Here is a 21,335-nt window from a genome sequence, read left to right on the forward strand (position 1 = left end):
TTCAGACCCTCAGCAATTTTCAAGTGGTCTATGTAGAAGAAAGGTTTGGGAACCCCTGGAATAAGACACCTGCTTATGTCCCTATGCTGCTCTCTCCCCTCATTTAGGTGCCTGGGATGCTTGCATGTGGACACACCTCCTTACAATTATGGAAAGTGATTCTTAATAATAAGTCTCCAGACACAAAGTTACATAGGTATTTATCAGTTGTTTAGTAGAAAATTCAGAAGTGCAGAGTCCCTTCATGATAGTTACAGCCACATACACCCTTTTTGCTCCTGGATTAAGAATGAGATATTTGTTAATGCATTCTCTCACAACAACAACATCTCTAGGAGCCAATCAGCATGAAAGTGGAGAGCTCCTTTCACTCTGATTGGCTCCAATCTGCAGAAAAGGCAAGGAAGCATATTAGAAGACTCTTCTCAGTGACTAACACACTCCCTTTTCATGCTGACTGTAGGATGCTTGGAGACATAGGGACCCTGCTCCCAAAAAAGCAGAGGGACTAAGATCCCCTGGGCGACTACCCTCCTGGTGCTTATGGACATGACCGTAATATATTTTGTAAAGTGCAAGTTCAATATTATTTATTAAGTGTGTTTAGGATTACACTGATGGCATTCCCAAATATGTACTTTCACACAGACTTTGGTTTTCCATAACACAATGTTTGTCCAAGCCTCCACACTTGGGGGGGGCACTACTTGCACACCCCTTCCATAAGCACATCAAAGTTGGATACACACCTGAACCAAGACCCAGACAACAGGGCACTCAAAACAAAAAGGTAATTACAGTGGCTGAGTAGATCTTGTACAGTGGTTATACTGACTGGGCAGCCACTGTCCTTCACATTTTACAAAATACTTTTTTCTATACAAAGATTAAATTTCTGTGTATGAAAAAGTAATATATGAAATGGTCTCAATAGTGAGAAAAGTAAACAAGTGAATGGTGATCCAAATGTTTTCATTCTCACGTTATGAAGCTAGCTGCCAGATGATGTATCACCTTCCCTACACATGCAGCGTAGACTGAAAAAACAGCACCCAAGCCACCATTCAATACGTGCACGTGTTCTTTCCAACATGAATCTACAGGTCTCAAAAAGTAATGTGTGACAAAGTCCTCAAACACTTTATAACATGCCTCAAACATGGTCTCTTGTTCTACCAGCATGCCTTCACACCATCACTTTGCCAAAACATAAGGATAGGTAAATTGCTTTTAGGGAGGTTCACAATTATGATTTCCTATTTATTTAATCTAAAAATATTTAAAATACATAAAAACAGCCAGGGGAAGATATTGGAGAAATATAAAATAAATACAAATAAAAAAGGGGGGGAGGTGAAGAGACCTTAAATGTGCTACTCACCATCTCTCAGCCTATCCTCCCCTCAGGATGAAAACAATGGAGAACCATGACCACCCCCAGGAAGAAGGGCACACTTAAAATGTAGAGGAAAAAAGCATCTACAACCATAGTGTGAAATCAAATTCTTATTGGGACACAGTATGAAGAAATATTTATATAAACATGACTCTCAAATATGTTTATGAATTACACAATCTGTAAATATATTTATAGTGCAATCCGATGTTTGTTTACTCAGAAGCAAGTCCCAATGTATTCAATGGGGCTTACTCAAACTGGGAAGTGTGCAGAGAACTACAGCCTCAAGTGATAAGGAAGTTGTTCTTTTAAGTTGAGACCTTATCCCAGTCTGAGTCTGTGTTGGAATTGCTTTTTAATATGTTTTTAAGTCTTTTCTTTTTTAAAAAGCTTTAAAAAAATATTTTCAAAGATGTTTTAATATATTTTAAAGTCTGTTTTTATGATGTTTTAAAGTGCTTTTAGTGCTTTTGTTTGCCGCCTTGGGCTCCTATTGGGAGGAAGGGCGGGATATAAATCAAATAATAAATAAACAAACTTCATTCACCCAACCCAAAATTCAGAATAATGCCTCTTTAGGCTGTTTTCCAACTGTTTATTCTTGCTTTATGGTTATTGGATTTTAAATGGCTTTATTTCTTGTTGTGAGCTGCCTTGGTTTCCAACCCTACCTCACAGAGTTGTTGGAAAGACTACACACACACACACTGCAGATGTATAAATACATACAGCCCATATAATAGTTTATTGTCAAACCAGTTGGTCATTGCAGAAAAATCAGTATTAGTTTTAAAAAAATCAGTATTAGTTTCCTACAGAATAAAAACTGTAATACCTAAGTAAGCCCTGCCTACTTGCTTTAAAATAGGACTGGAGGAGAGAAAGAGAGAGAGAGAGTTAGAACACAAACACAATTCTTTTTTACATTCACTCCAAAGTCCCACTGATTTTCAGCACATTCATAACCATGTCTACTCAAAAGTAAATCCTATTGAATTCAATGGGATTTACTCTGGACATATGGGATTAGCAATGCTTTTACCCCCACAAAAGCAAGTATTGGGAAGGTTTTGAAAACACTGCCCAGGATCTGACTCCTACACACAAGAGGGGAAAAAACTGAAATATATATACTTACCCAATTTATGAGATTTTCAGATAAACGGGGGGGGGACCACCATTTTCTGGCATTGGAATGAGTTTACTAGACACTGCCACAGGTCAAACAAACACTTCACTGATTGGCTGCAATCCTGAATGGGCGGGGTTAAAGCTAGGAAGTGCTATACAGTAGTTTAAAAAAGATTTAAAGGGGGCGGCTGACGTTTTTATGTATATCTCGAGAACCGGACCACCTAGAAACTTAATTTTTTTAAAATTAAAGCTGAGACTCACCCCCCTCTGATGGTGTCACCTGGTGCACTCCGCATCCCCCGCACCCCCCGCGTGATGCCACTGGGGGCAGCTGACGTTTTTATGTATATCTCGAGAACCGGACCACCTAGAAACTTAATTTTTTTAAAATTAAAGCTGAGAGTCACCCCCCCTCTGATGGTGTCACCCAGTGCAGTCCGCACCCCCACACCCCCCTAGTGACACCCCTGAGCCAGTCAAGTGGTGTAACTTGATTGCTGCATTGGGTGATATTGAGACTCTTGGTAGGACACTGTGCAAACTCTTCATCAAATGGGCACATCCTTTTTTCCTTTAGTTTTGCCATCTTGAACTATCTCTGGACTCTGAACCAAGAAGTATGTTCTTACAGATAAAATCGGCATCAGAAATCTGACCTATTCCCATCCACCCTGAAATTTCTTCTTAAGATGCATGATACAAAAATAGTTCCTCAGTGACCCCTAAATCACTGATCTAGAGCTATTTCAGCTCCATGGATGTTCACAGATAGCTTATCATCAGAGTTTTTGTGTTAGATTTTTTGTCAAGAAGATGGTTGTTTATTTGTTTGCACACTTGCTTGACATCTGTCAATTCTCTCACACTTTTCCCTCATCACAAATCACCTATCATGGTCAGTGGCCTTTCAGCTAAGATGGAGTAGATGGATGTCCCATCAGAGTCCATCAATGCCAACCTTTTCTTTTCCAAAGGGGCTCTTCCTGACTGAAATGTGACACTTTCCTCCTTGAGGGGTGGAGGGCTGAACAGTCGTCCTTTTCTACAGTAATCACTGCCCCTTGTTGGCCTAGAGACTAAAACCCCAGAAAATAAACTTTTTATTTTCTATATTTGGGGATTTTACTCAGGGAACAGTAGTGATCTAGTGATCTTTAGTCTGCTAAGATTCTTTATCCTTTCTAACAAGCTAAATTTTCTCCAGAGTTCTTCAAATGTAGTCCTGGAATTATTTTCTGTCTATCCCAGATTGTTCAAGAAATAGCAAGAACACCACTGCTCATTTAAAAAATGGCATTAAAAAATGTGTGCATGCTTAACTCAAAATTGCAAGGGTAAAAATAAGAAAAGTTAACTGTCATTGATACAACCATGTTGCCATTTAAAAAATTAAAAATGGCAATGAAGGATTGTTTGAATGGGGATAAAATATCATTGTGCTACTGAGATAATTGAGAGATAATCCAATGCCAAAAAACTCTTTTGCCATGCTCACTAGTATACTTCACTCTAAAGCAGTGGTTCCCAAACTTTTTTCTTGACTGACTACTTGAAAATTAGTGATGGTCTTGGTTGACCATATAATGATTTTTTTTCTACCTATTGTAGCAGTTATAAGGTGCTGTGCTAGATGTATAATTTTACATGCATTCCATTGTTTCTTTTATTTCTTATATTGCATTATATAGTATTACAATTTGCATTCCATAGAATACAAATTATAATACAATAAAAGAAGCCATAAAATACAATTAACAAAACAATATGAATATTTAATGTGGGCATGACATGGGCCACCAGAAGGAAGCTTGTGGACCACTGGTGGTCCATGGGTGAGAGTTCTAAAGGAAGCACCTACATGAGGGTTTCCATAGGACTTAGTAGGGCCCTGGTCTGCGCACTCCAGTACATGCACCTGGATGCCAGGATATTGAAGGAATAGGGTATCTGTGCACACCTCACACCTCTCCAGCCATAGCTTCCTTGCTGTGCCATGCATATGACAGAGTTCCCCCCCCCCGAGTTCTCCACTCTGGACTGTGAACATAATCTTAGAGTCACCATCAAATTTGAGGCAAATTAGATAGTTTGTACTTGGGAAGGAGCATGTCCAAAGAAGCAAAGAGTTTCAGTACATCAAGCAACATTTAAATTCTCCAAGGGAGTTCAACACAACTCTAGTTCATTTATCCTTCCAATTACGTGAAAGCAGTAAATGCCATTTCAAATTTACAGACAGCAAACTGAGGCTGAGGACATTTGCTGATTAATGTGACATAAGCACCCAATGTGTCCATTCTACAGTTGGAGCTTGGATTCCTCATCATTTCACCCCTACTCCTTGCAATCTAAAGGAAACCTGAAAACAACATTTTTTACAAAGCCTTCTGTTTGTTTATTTGAAACAATGTTTCTATTGCATAAGAATTTTAAAAAACACCCTCCTTAAATGATTGCAGAGCAAAACAATTTAAGCACACCGTTACTGAAAGCCAAGAACACATTACAGTTAGTAGTTTTTGGCATTGGATGTTTCAAACAGTACTAATACTGATCAGTATAATGGATGCTATAGCAGTAATGAAATGGTTAGAGGCTCATTATTTTGTGAATAAATCAAGCAAAATCAAGTAATTAAAGAACAAGCAGCAAATATCTTAAGACTTGCAAGAATAATTGTTTAAATTGTGATTGAACAGGGTTCAGTATGAACAAGTACTACCTTCAAGTCGATTCCGACTTATGGCGACCCTATGAATAGGGTTTTCATGAGGCTGAGAGACAGTGACTGGCCCAAGAGTCACCCAGTGCGCTTCATGGCTGTGTGGGGATTCAAACCCTGGTCTCCCAGGTCGTAGTCCAACACCTAAACCACTACACCACACTGGATCGTCACCTTGTAGTGGTGAGTGGGCTTGCGTGTTCCAGTGAACCCTGTGAGCAATGCCGTTGGGAGTCATGTACTCCCAGCAGGGTCACCCATCGTGGTAAGGTCAAGGGAGAGGAACCAGACAAAGAACGATCCAAGAAAGTCCTCAACGGCAGAACAAGAGGAGGATAACAATGTGTACGTTACAACGGCTGTGAAGGCGGATGAAGGTTGCAGCAGATAAAAGACTTCCAATCGTCGTAGTATCCATGCCATTGGATCAAAGCCTTTTTCTGTGAAGATTGTGTGTTGATCGTCGTGCGCCAATCTCCTCACATAAAACAAATTCACACACAGGCATCTTCCAAGCAAAGACCTTATCTTGAAAGACAATCTTACTCGGCCACGAGTGATCGCCAATGAATAAAATGAACAAGAAATAATGCAGTGTCACATGCCAATAAACAAAAAGATCCTTTAAAATATATATATGTACAAACTCATGTAATGTGTGGTTTCCAGAAGAGCACACATCCTTCTTAGCTTCCGATAATCTTTGGGCTACCATGGTGTTGTAATTTTTAGTCAGTGCTAATGAGCAACAAATATGTAAAAGTTTAACATAGACCTAATTCTACAAAAAGTAATAACCCCTCTCCCGAGATAATTTATACAAGGAATCATTCAAAATGATAGAAGATAGTTTGTCAGTCACATAGTTACTTTCCAAGGTTATCATAATGCAAATCCTCAAGGCTAGAACTGTCTTATTTACCTGTACAAAAAATACAATTAATATGATATGCAGCTGAGCAACATAGAAATAAGGACAGTCGGCAAGTGTACAGTTATTTCTTCAGTCTCTCAATCATTTCCACTAGTTGAAGTCTCTGCAATAATGCTGGTCATATTATTCAGTTATGGAAGGGAGATGAAAACAGAATAGTTCTCCTTGCCAGTACAGATGTCTAGCACTATTGCAGAGACTCTGGGTTTTTCTGCAGTTGCACGTCTGTCTACTGAAAGAAACTCTCAGCTTAGGGGGGGGGAAAGGTATTCATAACCAACTGGTTGTGTGGTGCATGTTCTACTTTTTGGCTCAGAGTGATAATATTGACGATTATGAACCACTACTTTGACATTGTTTCCTGAAAAGCAAAAACCAAAGTGAATGGGAACAAAGAGAAGAGGAAACCTCAAATAGGAATCAGTCCCATCATGTTTTGGAGGCCCTTGGGCATGATAGACTGAATGGGCCCACCTTTTCCTTGCAACAGTCATCATGGCCCATTTGCTCATTGTCGTAACTGGCATCACTCTGTTCCAGTGGGAATCCAGTAGAATAGGCCACTGGCAATGGGTGTGCAATTGTGTCAGTCTCTTCCTGCCACCACCCTCTTGTCACCTAGATCAGTAGTTGTGGGACTCTCACCAAGATATGGTTATCTACTTGAGACAGGAGGACTCTCATCCAAATTCCAATTCTGCTGCTTTGCAGCTTCAGTCCATCATCCCTTCTGATCTCCCATACACTTGAACCCAGTAATGTAGCCCTAAAGGTCTAAACAACATGGAGGGACTTGTAACAGCCCTTGTGCCTTACCAGAAAGTAATACAGTTCAGAAATACAATTAAGACTGTTATTTAAGAGACCTATACAAAAAGTGAAAGGATGGAGACAGAGAAGCCCTAAGTATGTGCAATCAAAAGGAAGATAAAACTCTAAACCAGAATAGATAGATGGATATTTACTACCCATCCTTTCTAAGAGCCAAGGACTGGTTACAACAATACAAGTAACACAGTTTAAAATCATATAAAAGCCATACATACACAACAAAAAATCACACATCAATTAATGGGTACTAGGTAGATCACAAAAATATGTATAGTATCTGATCCTAAACTAAGCAAACTAATATAGCAAAGACATATTTAGGATCATTTATGCAGCCTCTGGAGATGGCTGTTGAAAGATGAATGACAAAAGAAATTGGAATGATGTCTTGTTTTATGCTGTTTAATCTGGGTGATTGCAGTAGAAAGCTAGAAGGGCACTTGACCAATTAGAGGGGACTCATATAGGTTGGAGGAAGAAGCAGTTAACACTGACAATCACTTTTAGAAGGTAAATAGTGGGATTGAGATGGCTAGGCTTTTCCTGCCGGGCATCAATGTGGAGTCAGAGGGATGCTAGTTTGGTACATGGCTGGCAGGGCATTTTATATGGAACCTGCTATTCCAGCCAAGTATATGGAAGATTTAAAATGTATGTCAGGCTTCTCATGCCCCATTGATTCATGACACTCACCCTCTCGCTTTAGATCCAATATAGGCAACTGCCCAGAGAGTGGAAAGATGCTTCTCTATCCCTTCAATTTTGCATACCTTACTTTAAAAAAAATCTACAGAGCCCAAATGCAATCTTGCACATAATTGTGAATCATGAGAGAAATCCAACATCTTATATCAGTTGTCTCCCAAAAAAGGATCTGTGACCCTCCCGGGAAACATGAAGTAGAAGGGGCAGGATTGGAGCTTGAGATTGATAGACAAATGCTCAAGGAATACCTAATCACTTTGAACGAGTTCAAATTGGCAGGGCCCAATAAACTGCATCCTAGAGTATTGAAGGAACTGGCTGAAGAACTCTCAGAACCGCTGTCTACTATCTTTGCGAAATCATGGAGGACTGGTGAAGTGCGGGATGACTGGAGGAGAGCTAATGTTGTCCCTATCTTCAAAAAAGGCAAAAAGGAGGAACTGGGGAACTACAGACCAGTCAGCCTAACATCAATCCCTGGAAAAACTCTGGAGCAGATTATAAAGCAGTCAGTCTGTAAGCACCTTGAAAACAATGCAGTGATTACTAGGAGCCAACATGGATTTATGAAGAACAAATCCTGCCAAACCAATCTTATCTCAGTTTTTGACCAGGTAACCTCCCTTGTAGACTGTGGGAATGCTGCGGACACAATATACCTCAACTTCAGCAAAGCTTTTGACAAAGTGCCCCATGATATTCTGATTAGCAAGCTAGCTAAATGTGGGCTGGATGGAACAATTATCAGGTGGATCCACAGTTGGCTCCAGAATCGTACTCAAAGAGTGCTTATCAACGGTTCCTTCTCAAACTGGGCAGAAGTAATGAGTGGGATACCACAGGGCTCGGTCCTGGGCCCAGTGCTCTTCAACATTTTAATTAACAACTTGAATGAGGAGGTACAGAGCATGCTTATCAAATTTGCAGATGATACAAAAAGACAGAACCAAAATTCAAAGGGACCTTGATAGGCTGGAGTACTGGGCTGAAAACAACAGAATCAAATTCAACAGGGATAAATGCAAAGTTCTACACTTAGGAAAAAGAAACCAAATGCACAGTTATAAGATGGGGAACAGTTGGCTCAGCAATATGACATGTGAGAAGGATCTCGGAATTGTCGTTGATCACAAGCTGAATATGAGTCAACAGTGTGATGTGGCTGAAAACAAGGCAAATGCTATATTAGGCTTCATTAACAGAAGTATAGTTTCCAAATCACATGAAGTATTATTTCCCCTCTATTCAGCACTGGTTAGGCCTCATCTTGAATACTGCATCCAGTTCTGGTCTCCACACTTCAAGAAGGATGCAGACAAACTGGAACAGGTTCAGAGGAGGGCAACAAGGATGATCAGGGGACTGGAAACAAAGCCCTATGAGGAGAGACTGAAAGAACTGGACATGTTTAGCCTGGAGAAGAGAAGACTGAGGGGAGATATGATAGCACTCTTCAAGTACATGAAAGGTTGTCACATAGAGGAGGGTCGGAATCTCTTCTTGGTTGTCCCAGAGTGCAGGACACAGAATAATGGGCTTAGGTTCCATGAAGCCAGATTTTGACTGGACATCAGGAAAAACTTCCTAACTTGTTTTGTTTTATGTTTTAGAACCATATGACAATGGAATCAATTACCTAGAGAGGTAGTGAGGTCTCCAACACTGGAGGCATTCAAGAGGCAGCTGGACAGCCATCTGTCGGGAATGCTTTGATTTGGATTCCTGCATTGCGCAGGGGGTTGGACTTGATGGCCTTATAGGTCCCTTCCAACTCTACTATTCTATGATTCTATGATATCATGAATCCTGCTAATGTGTGCTGAGATGTATCACACAGAATAAGTCCCTGTGGTTGCCATATAAGAATTATAATTCACTTTTGAACTGAACACAAGATATACTTATGGGAAATGTTCTTCATCAAATTTGTACACATCTAATTTGCCCAACTTGCTCTAATAAAATAATAATAATAAATTTTATTTTTGAGTCGCATATCTGTCCAAGCTAACAGACACTCTAGGCGACGTACAACAATATAAAATACATATACAAGTTAAAAACCACAATAATCCATTCATCTAAAACATCCTTCAATTAATAAATCATGAAAACTAATCCCCCCCAGAAATCCTATAGGCCTGCCTGAATAGCCAGGTCTTTAAGGCTTGGCGAAAGCCCATCAGGGAGGAGGCATGTCGGAGATCAAAAGGAAGCAAGTTCCAGAGGGTGAGGGCCACGATCGAAAATGCCCTCTCTCTGGTCTGCACCAGCCCAGCTGTTTTGACTGGTGGGACCGAGAGAAGGTCTTGTGAGGCTGATCTTGTCTGGCGGCATAATTGGTGATACTGGAGGCGTTCCTTCAGATAAACTGGTATGTGCAAACTTCTGATATGTGCAAAGAGCATAATCTGTTGCCATTCCAGTCCTGATAAAGTTGCTATTACAACGAAATCCACTTAAATCAGACATATCTTTATACTAGAACGAATCCAATTTATTTTTCTGTGAATAAAGAAGCAATGCAGTTTAACAACCACCACTGTTTAGAGAAGTTTGGAGTCTATGGGACAAAGTGAGAGACTGCATATAGTCATTATCGCCTGAATACGCCATTTGACCAGTCACAGTCAGTAGTGTAGTGGCAAATTCAGAACTGCAGGGTCCCTTCTTGATAGACACAGCCATGCCACATTCCCCCCCTTTTTTTGCTGCTGGGTTGAGAATTAGATCCCTTGTTAATACCTTCTCCCATAACAACAGACATCCCTAGGAGCCAATCAGCATGAAAGGGGGAGAGTGATAGCTACTGAAAAGAGTATTCTCAGTGGCTGACTCGCCTCCTTTCACTCTGATTGGCTCCAATCAGCAAAAAAAGAGAAGGAAGTGTGTTAGATGACTCTTCTCAGTGGCTAACACACTCCTCTTTTATGTTGATTGGCTCATCAGATCCTGGAGACATTAGGACCCTGCTCCCAAAAAAGTAAAGGATCTAAGACACCCTGAGACCCTGGACCACTATACCCCTGGTCACTATACTAGTAATTGTATAATCAGTTACTCATTTAATACAAAATATATAAGAAAAAGGCAGTGTGGTGTAGTGGTTAGTGTTGGACTGGGACCTAGGAGACCAGGGTTCAAATTCCTCCTCAGCCATTAAGCTCACTGGGTGACCTTGAGCCAGTCACTGTCTCTCAGTCCAAATTACATCACAGGGTTGTTGTGAGGGGGAGAACCATGTTTGTATGCCACCTTGAACTCCTTGGAGGAAAGGTGGGACATAAATGTAATAATAAATAAAATATGTTGCCCCCCAGTGATCAGTTAGAGTTGTCAACTGCATACTAAATGCACAAATATTGTTTTTGTCTTGTCAGTAAGGATGGAAAGATCTGTCAATTTCAGTTCTCTCAGTTTCTCATTTTTTCAATCTTAAATTTGGTTCTCCACATTTCTGGAGCAATTTGCATTTTTTTTAAAAAATCCTCATGAAAATTCTTCAGGATATTAATGCAAATTTCTCCTAATAAACACATTTTTGGAGGCAGTTTTGACTAATGTACATATTTTTACCAGCAGTTTCTCATAATATAATGCATTTTTGTGTTTTATTTTCACTCACATACTTGTTTTTATGCACACTTTCCCCTAACTATGCATTTTTGTAAATATTGTTTGGCTGGCGAATGGCATTGCAAAATTCAAATAAGTGTGAATTTCAGAGGATGGCTGTGTTTCGGTTCTCATATTGTTTCAGAAAGTGCAAATATGGTAGATTTGGCTTGAAATGTGAACTGAATCAAATTTCTCGCCCATCTCTTGGTATCAGTTAATTTAATTAACCCAGCTCCTAAACTAGGTTTAATGCTGCTATCCACATGCCTTGCCTTAATTTAGTCATAAGGCTCTTCCTCTCTCACATTTTCAGTTGGGTGACTAAGACTCCAGTCCAATACACACTTACCTGGGAGTGAGTCCTACTGAATCCAATGGAGTTTACTTTTGAGTAGAGATGTATTGGATTGCAGCCTAAACCAGGAGGAGGAGTAGAACATGTGACAAAACCAGTAGCTACACACACACACACACACTCCAGAAATGTGGCTTTGAGATCACCACCCATATAAAAAATAAATACATTTACACAGTGGTTTTTGTTGGGTAAAAAAAAAAGTGCTGGTACTGTGTAAAGTGCTGTGCATGACAGCACACAATGGTTGCCAGGGGCAGGAAAAAAAGAGGTGCCAGTGCTCTGTACTGGTGAGTAAAAAAGCACTGCATATACATATATCTTAAATCGATAGAACCCAGTACAACAGCAAGAAAACCCCTTCCTCTTCCCCCCCAACCCCTCACAAAATCAGAAGCCCCTCACAAAATCAGAAGCTCAAGTCTTAAGAATCATGGGGATAATTCAGAAAAGATATTTTTTCATTGACATTTATGAGTTCTAAATGTATTCAACTTGTTCTTTTCAAACTAATGCTGTTGTTGCTAAGAACAAATCCAACAACCAACAAATCGAATGGAGTGCCAGTTTACACTGGCATACACAGAGCTTTACTTTCTTTTTAAAAATGTAATTTGTTGCAGGTCTTCCAAAGCTACCGATTTTGGCTTATCCTGACGGGGCTTTGTTTGAAATCAACTATGACAGGTCTGTTCTGTAAGGGTCACATCCTACAGACAAATTGGAGAAACATTTGGCACATAGCAGTATAAATGATAAATGGAAAGAAGCAGCTATTGGCAAAGAGCGACAAGATTGTAACAATTTTGTGATGAAAAGACTTGACTGACATTATGCAACTGCACTATTTTAACTAAATGGGGAAACATAATGGGTTTTATCGTTTCAGATGGCCCTCAACAAAATGGCACCAGTGTTGCCAATTTGAAAAATAAGGTAGTTCACAAGTGTGTATCCACATGCATTTAACTAACCTAAATGGGGGTATTTTCCAGTGTCTTCATGTTGTCAAACAACATATTGCCAGAAATGCAAATGCAAGAGGTAAGGAAGCTCCACACACAATTTAGAATCCTGACTATGCAGGATTCCAAATCATGTGGAGAGCCTCCACAAGTAGCAGATCTGTTTCAGATCCTCACTCATGGAATGCCATAAATAGGCCATTTTGTAAACATGGTTTGCTTGGTATGCATTTTTGTACACATTGTTTGATTGGAGAACTTCATCACAACATTTAGATAAGTGTAAATTTTGAAGGATGGCTGTGTTTTGGTTCTCTTATTGTTTTGGAAAGTACAAAGCCAAATCTATCAAATTTGTACAAAAATGCATATATTGAGGGAATGTGTGTGCATAAAAATGAATGTAAGTGAAAATAACATACAAAAATGCATTATAATAGGAGAATTTGCTTGCAAAAATATGTAAGTTGAAAACTGCATAGGAAATGTGTATATTAGGATAAATTTACGTTAAAATGCTGGAGAATTTTCCTTAAGTTTCTTTAAATCACAAATTGCTGCAGAAATGTAGAGAATTGAATTTAAGATTGGAAAAATGACAAACCAAGAGAACAGAAAACAACACATCCTTCCATCTCTACCTAGGAGTAACTTAACAGGACTTACTTATGAGTAGTCATGCACAGGATTGCAACATTAGATTTTTATATTGCTTCCTCCTTGCTAAAAAAAAAAGATCATCACAGCACGTCTTGTTTTTCTTATTTGGGCTGATTACAGGTTTTGCCACCATTCACCATATGCTCAGAAGCACATGTTACCAAATTCCTCCAACCTACATAGAAAGTGGATTGGACTGTGAAAGACCAACCCAAATTGTATTTGCATTTTGACAAATTTGTAGGGCAGTACAATTTCTTAGAGAGGAGGTCAGGTCTCCTGCTCCCCTGGTGCATTCACTATAGCTGCTCAGTTTCCCTGCTTTTTAAAGTTTGATAGAAATATCTGTTGGCTATAGGCTCTTAAACTGTATGGGTTTTTTTTGCCTATTAGTGAATTTCTCTGCTTTTTAATCCGGGAGGCAAGAAATGGGATCCTGTGCAAGTTTGCTGAGAATGGATTGATCATATGCATGCTTATTGAGTTCAGTGGGATTTACTCCCCTGCAATTAAGCTTAGGATATGTGAAACTGACCATGGGGGAGGAGAGGGGGGATGGAGTGGACAGGGGAGAAGGAAGAGGGGAAGGGAGGAAGGATTGAGGAGGAAAGCAGAGGAGAAGGGAGGGGAGGGGAAGGAGACAGGGGGAAGAAGAGGAGAGGGGGAGGGGAGGGGAAAGATAGGTCTTATCATTTGCATACTTATTGAGTTCAATGGGATTTACTCCTGTCAATCATGTTTAAATAGGTAAAACTGACCATGGAGGAGGAGGAGGGAGAGGGGACAGGAGTGGGAAGGAGGGGGAAGAGGAAGGATGGGGAGGGGATTGGAAAGGCATGTGTAGGGGGAGGAAGAGGCAAAATGGAGGTGATGGGGAGGAGGAGGAGGCAGGTTTGATCATTTGCATGCTTTTGCATCTCTGAAAGGCTCCTGGACCATTCTGGATTGTGTGAAGGGGTGAGCAAGCGCGTTGTCTCCCCCTTTTTTTAATACCATCCCGTGGAGATCTCCCCGTGCCTTACCTGTGGCCGGCATTTTTACTTTGGGCCGGGAGGTGTTCCCGGTGCCGGCTGTGATTTTTGCCTCTCGTTTGGACTGACGCTGGCTCTTCCGACGCCGTGGTTGCTGTGGCCCGGGGCTTCGTTACGGCCTGCCGCCTCCTGTTCCAGCTGCGGCTCTTCGGGGCGCTTGGTCACTGTTGGTGTTGCGGTGGCTGGTTGGCTGCGGGTGGCCCCGTCCGTTGTGGGTGTGGCTGTGTTTGCTGGTGCAGCGGCTGTGTCGCTTGCTGCCTTTTTGCTGCGTGCCGCTGTTGCTGTGCCTGGTCCGGACGTTTCTGGCGGCTGGTGTTTTGCGCCTTCGGGGCCGGCGCTTGGGGCCGTGGCTTGGATTGTTCTGCTGCCGCCGCCGCGACTACTCAGTGGGACAGATGTTTCCTCGCCGCCGTTGTTGCGGCCTATGCCTGTCACCACGGCCCGTTGGGGCATCTCTGTTATCGTTGCCGCTGATGCGGCTTACGCCCGTTGCTGTGGCCGTGCTGCTGCCGCCCTTGCTTGTCAGCTTGAGGACATCTTGCTTGGACAGGAGAGAGTGACTGGCAGCAGGAGTAAAAAGAAGTGCCAGCGAATGGAAGCGAGTTCATCCAACGTCATCTGGATCAAGGAAGTCGGAGGCTTTTTATTTTATTTTATTTTATTTATTTTTTATTTTTATTTCAATTTTGTTATTTTTTATTTTTTATTTTTATTTTATTTTTTATTTTTATTTTATTTTTTATTTTTATTTTTTATTTTATTTTATTATTATTTTTATTTTCATTTTGATTTTTTAATTTTAAGCTAATTTTAGGGGTGGGGGGCCTGCCTGATCGGCAGACGGGGAGGGGGACATGTGTAAGCCGGAGGGGAATAATGTGGGGAGCCACGGTATCGTGAGGCTTGGTGGCAGACCCTGGAAGGGCGGAGGTGGCAGGCCATGCCAGGTTAGGGGAACAAGGGATAGATGTATTGTACCCATCCCTTGTTCCGGGCCTGCCCTAAACCAGAAGATAACTGGGGGATGTAAGACTCCATCCAACCTTCGACTGCTGTTGTGTAACGCCAGGTCTGTAGTTCAGAAAACATCACTCATCCATGATCTTATTCTAGATGAGCATGCAGACCTGGTGTGCATTACGGAGACCTGGCTGGACGAGGCCTCAGCTCCTATACTTGAGGCCATGTGTCCAGCTGGTTTCCGATATGCACAGCAGCCGAGGATTGGTAGGCGGGGAGGGGGTGTGGCAGTTATTTATCAAGAGTCTATGGTTTTCGCCAGACCTCCTCTCCACGAGACCAAGTTTGTTGATTGTATGTACTGGAGGTTGGGACCAAAGGGCAGTTTAGGAATTCTGCTGATGTACCGCCCACCCCGCTGCACAGCAGACTCCCTGGCCGAGGTGCTCGAGGTGGTCGCGGCTGTACGGTTGTTTACCCCGAACTTATTGGTTTTGGGGGATTTCAACTTGCATGCCGAGGCCATTCTCACTGGAGCCCCTCAGGATTTCATTGAAACCATGACTTCATGGGAACTGCACCTAAGTAATATGGGTCCCACCCATGTAGCCGGCCATACCATTGACCTTGTATTTGTCGCAGGAGAGAAGGAAAGTGATCTGAAGATGGGGACTGTTTCTTCTAGCCCTGTATCATGGTCAGATCACTACCTGGTGAAATTGGATCTCTCTGTGCCGCACACCCTCCACAGGGGACAAGGACCTATTAGGATGGTCCGCCCCAGACGCATGATGGAGCCTATTGGATTCCTAAATGCGCTGGGTGATCTGGAGCTAACTGAAGGCCACCCGGTCGAAGCCCTGGTGATGGAGTGGAATAGGGAGATCACTAGGGCAATAGACCGGGTGGCACCGAAACGTCCTCTTCTCCTGAATAGAACTCAGACTGCACCCTGGTATACACCACGGTTACGCAGTCTGAGGCAGGAAGTGAGACGACTAGAGCGCCGATGGCGGAAATCGTGCACTGAAGGTGATCGGACACTGGTTAGAGCGGCAATAGCGGCCTACCAGCGGACAACAAAGGCAGCAAAGAGGCAATTCTTTGCTGCCTCTATTGCGTCGGCAGAGTGCTGTCTCAGGAGGTTGTTCCAAGTGGTCCGAAGCCTGGTCGGTCCAGTAGCGCAGGAACCTATGGAACAATCAAAAGCCTCCTGTGACACATTTGTTAAACACTTTGCTGATAAAATCGAGCACCTAAAGGACAAGATTCCGTACGTCGTGGTTACAAGTAGTGGTCCAGAGGCGGCCAGTTGCAATCCAGTCTGCTGGGATCGGTTTCAGCCTCTTCTCTCTGATGAAGTGCACAAGGTGCTCTCTACTGTAAAACCAACCACTTGCTTACTTGATCCTTGCCCTTCATGGCTCGTTATGAGCTGTAAAGAGAGACTGGGCAATGGGATCAAGGCAATGGTAAATGCATCCTTGGAGGAGGGTGTAATGCCATTGCCCCTCAAGGAGGCAGTGATAAGACCTATTCTGAAAAAGCCCTCCTTGGATCCCCAAGATTTAAACAACTTTTGCCCAGTCTCCAATTTACCATTCTTGGGCAAGGTAATTGAACATGTGGTGGCAAAGCAGTTACAGACACACTTGGAGGAAGCAGATTATTTAGATCCTTTCCAGTCGGGCTTTAGGACTGGACACGGAACTGAAACAGCCTTGGTCGCTCTGGTGGATGATATGAGGAGGGCGTTGGATAGGGGAGAACATACCTTCCTCGTCCTCCTGGACCTCTCAGTGGCTTTCGATACCGTCGACCACGGTATCCTGTTGAGTCACCTGGAGGGACTGGGAATAGGAGGCACTGTTTTACAGTGGTTCCGTTCCTATCTCTCCGGTAGATATCAACGGGTAGTGTTGGGGGATGAGGTTTCAGACCCTTGGCCCCTCAACTGTGGTGTGCCACAGGGTTCTATCCTCTCTCCCATGCTATTTAACATTTATATGAAACCGCTGGGAGCCAGCATCAGGAGTTTTGGGCTGCAGTGTCACCAATATGCGGATGACACGCAGCTCTATCTCTCACTTAAATCTTCACCAGAGTTGACTGTGGATACCTTGTCCAAGTGCCTGGAGTCCGTAAGTGGATGGATGGGAGAGAACAGGCTGAAGCTGAACCCCTATAAGACTGAGGTATTACTAGTGGGGGACAAGGGAAGGTTGGGTGATTTTGACCTGATACTTAATGGGGTGAGTTTGCCCCTGAAGGACCAGGTCCGCAGTCTCAGGGTCATCTTGGACTCCCAGCTGTCTATGGAGGCTCAGGTTTCTGCAGTGAGCCGGGCAGCTTGGTACCAACCATCTAGTACAGAGGCTGCGACCCTATCTTCCCATACATCTGCTCCCACGAGTGATACATGCCCTGATCTCCTCTAATTAGACTACTGTAATGCGCTCTACGTGGGGTTACCCTTGAAGACGGTCCGGAAACTCCAGCTGGTACAAAATGCGGCGGCGCGCTTAATAAAGCAGACCCGCCACCGCGATCATATCACCCCAGTGTTGATTGAATTACACTGGTTGCCAGTTGTATACCGGGCCCAATTCAAGGTGTTGGTTTTAACCTTTAAAACTCTATATGGTTCCGGCCCAGTTTATCTGAAGGAGCGCCTCCAGTATCACCAAATATGCCGCCAAACAAGATCAGCCTCACAGGACCTTCTCTCAGTCCCACCGACTAAGACAGCTAGGTTGGTGCAGACCAGGGAGAGGGCTTTTTCGATCGTGGCCCCCACCCTCTGGAACTTACTTCCCTTTGACCTTCGGCATGCCCCCTCCCTGTTGACTTTTCGCCGAGCCTTGAAGACCTGGCTCTTCAGGCAGGCCTATGGGATCTCTGGGGTGGGTTAGGTTTTACACTGTATTAATGTAAGATGGTCTTCAGATGAGATGTTATGATATTAATAATGTGATGATTATGTATATGAGCAGATTGTATTTTATATTGTATTTTATATTGTACGTCGCCCAGAGTGTCCGTTCAGTCGGACAGATGGGCGTCTGCTAAATAAAATTTTATTATTATTATTATTATTATTTTATTATTATTATTATTATTATTTTGAGTTCAGTGGGGTTTACTCCTGTACAAACTGACTTGGGGGAGAGGCAGGAAGGGGGGAAGAGGGGAGGGGAAGGGAAGGGAGGGGGAGATTGGGTGAGCAAGCACTGGGCAGAGGGAAAGCCCCTTTCCTTTCCAAAAGGAAAACATTGTGAACTCTATCATTGTTTTTCATGAATTCCCTCATATTTTTATTCTACAGCAGGCACATGTAGTCTCCCACCCAAATGTAAACCAAATCTATCACTGGCCACATCCACACGAGACCTTTATTTCACTTTAGACAGTCATGGCTTCCCCCAAAGTATCCTGGGAAGTGTAGTCTGCGAAGCTTGCTGAGAGTTGCTAGGAGATGCCCTATACCCCTCACAGAGCTACAATCCCCAGAAGAGGGGTTGACTGTTAAATCACTCTGGCCACTGGAGCTGTCACAGGAATAGGAGTCTCCTAACAACTCTCAGCACTGTCCACAAATTACACTTCAGAGGTAAACCCACCCCCTATTTATATTTTCTTACTTTACCCAAATTACGTTCAGCCTTCACAAAAGCCAGATTCAACGCCTTAAACTCAGCGATAATGGAAGGGAGATTCCGACGAACACCTTATGAGCAGCGTCTATGCCCTTGCGGTCATGAACAGATCAAAATCCTTTCCCATTCCATTTTGGATTGCCCGCTCTATTCACAAATCCGAACTAAATTTCTTAATCCCATCTTGTCGAACCAGAAATTTAAAAGTTTTTCCCCCGAAGATATGATTGCTCTGCTCCTCACAGGCTCTGACAGAGATATCACCATACAAGTATCAAAATTCGTATCTGTTGCCCAATCAATACGTGCCTCCTCCTAATGTTTGTATGAATCTTGTTTTTGTGCTGTATTATATGTCGATTTCTTTTATTCTGTTTTAATTTTTGGGTCCTTGACCACAAATAAACTACTACCACACTTCAGAGGATTCTTTGGGGAAAGCCATAACTGTCTAAAGTGAAATGAAGGTCTGGCACGGGTGTCTGATTAGCCAAGCCAAACAGCTGATCTGGTCTGATTAGCCAAGCCAAACAGCTGTGAGTCTGGCTTTTATAACACTGGCAGTTGGTCCTTACTGAGCATGCCCGACGTTATAATAGCCTTCAATTTTAAATTTCTTAAATTAATTAAAAAATCAGCCATGCGTGTGTGTTTTTTAACTTTTAAACTGCAGAAGATGAAGGTCAGAGTATGGGGCAAGGTCAGTAATAGGATTACAGGTACTCTGTGAAAATGGCTGATTTTTAATTAATTTCAACAGATTATGAGACCACTGACAGAAAAGAGTCCAAAGGGGTCTCAATTTTTTCTCTCTTGTTTTACACCTTGAACTCTGGATTCTCTCTGAGTGTTTTGTGTATCACCATGAAAACTTAGAGGGTTGTTAAGCCAGAATTCTGAGTTCAGGACTATAAGTTTTGTAAGGTTTTGTTTTGAAATGTGTTTATGGGAAGCATCAAAATGGCATGGGGGTATTTTCAATTTAACATTGTGGAATGCAAAAAATCCATGCTGGCTATAGTATACAGCCACTCTCATGGCTGTATAAACACACTTACAAACTCATTCCATGAGTGGGAGTGACAGCAAAGGGTTGAATGGCATTCTATTAATGGCACTTTCTCTAAATGTGTCTGCACCACTGTGCCATGTCTCATGGAAGTGCCACTTCACTCTGTTGAGGAACCAATCCCCCACAGATCTCACAAACAAACTGTTCACCTCATGCCTCAGATTTTGCACAAAGCCACTGCTCATGTCTAGTTTCCAGGATCACCCAATTCAATACATCGGGTCAAGAGGCACTGAAAACTGCAGTTTCTTCTGGCTTTCATAAGTGCAAGTTTGTTCAATAGAACAGAGGTATTAGTAATGCCTAGGAGAGAGTTTCCTCAGGTGCTCTAACATTTCAAGATTTCTAATGGACCTCTTGGTTTTAAAAACACAAACTAATTATGAAGTGAAACAGTGCAAGGGTAGAGAAGCTCATCCATCACAAGTCTCAAGGGGCCCCATCTCTGTTGGAAATCTAAGTAACAGGGTTTTGTTACTTTCCCTTGTAAGGTAGGTTGCCACGCTGATGAAAGGAAGAACTTGCATTTGTCTTTTCTTTTGCTTGTTAGAGGTCGCTGACAGCTTCCCAACAGGAGCTGCCAGCCTGAGCTTGTTCAGCTATACCACAAGTGGGCAACCTATGGTCCAAGGGTTATATAAGGCCTCTGACCTCATTTTATGCAGTCTCCTAAAGCTGCCCCAATCTTCCATCCCACCAATTTTCCTTTCTGTTCATTCCTTCCATGTTTTTTTGGCTTTTAAAAGTGTGTTTTTCCTTCTTTAGTTTCAGAACAGCTGGAAGGGACAGTGTTTTATCTAATAAAAGTAAATTGGGTTTAAAACAATCCCCCCACAAAAAAAACACTCCAACCTTTTTCCTGGTTGGATGGTAAAGTTTCCCCCCTCGATGTCTGAGAACAAATTGGTAGGTTTCTGTCATTTGTGTGCACATGCACATGTACACACAGATACACACACATGGCATTAAAGTCAGATATGAATTACTGTCCAGAACATCCGCTGTACTAAAATAAATAAATATTAGTCTGCTGTAAAAAATTTTTTTTTGTAAACTTACTGACAGGAGCACCATCGAGCCCACTGCAATGTACTTGTGAATAGATCTGCATAGGATTGGGAAGTCTAATTTAAAAGCAGTTATAGTGAAAATTGCCTTTCTTTATGATGAATACTGGAAAATAAATTATCTCCATTTTTCAGACAAGAATCTAGACTACATTTCCAGGAATGTGACCTGGCAAACCTAGGTACCCCACTGGTAATCTACTGGATATCTATACTGCATATGAAA

The sequence above is a fragment of the Rhineura floridana genome, chromosome 8 (genome assembly GCF_030035675.1).
Source record: "Rhineura floridana isolate rRhiFlo1 chromosome 8, rRhiFlo1.hap2, whole genome shotgun sequence".
NCBI lineage: Eukaryota > Metazoa > Chordata > Lepidosauria > Squamata > Rhineuridae > Rhineura > Rhineura floridana.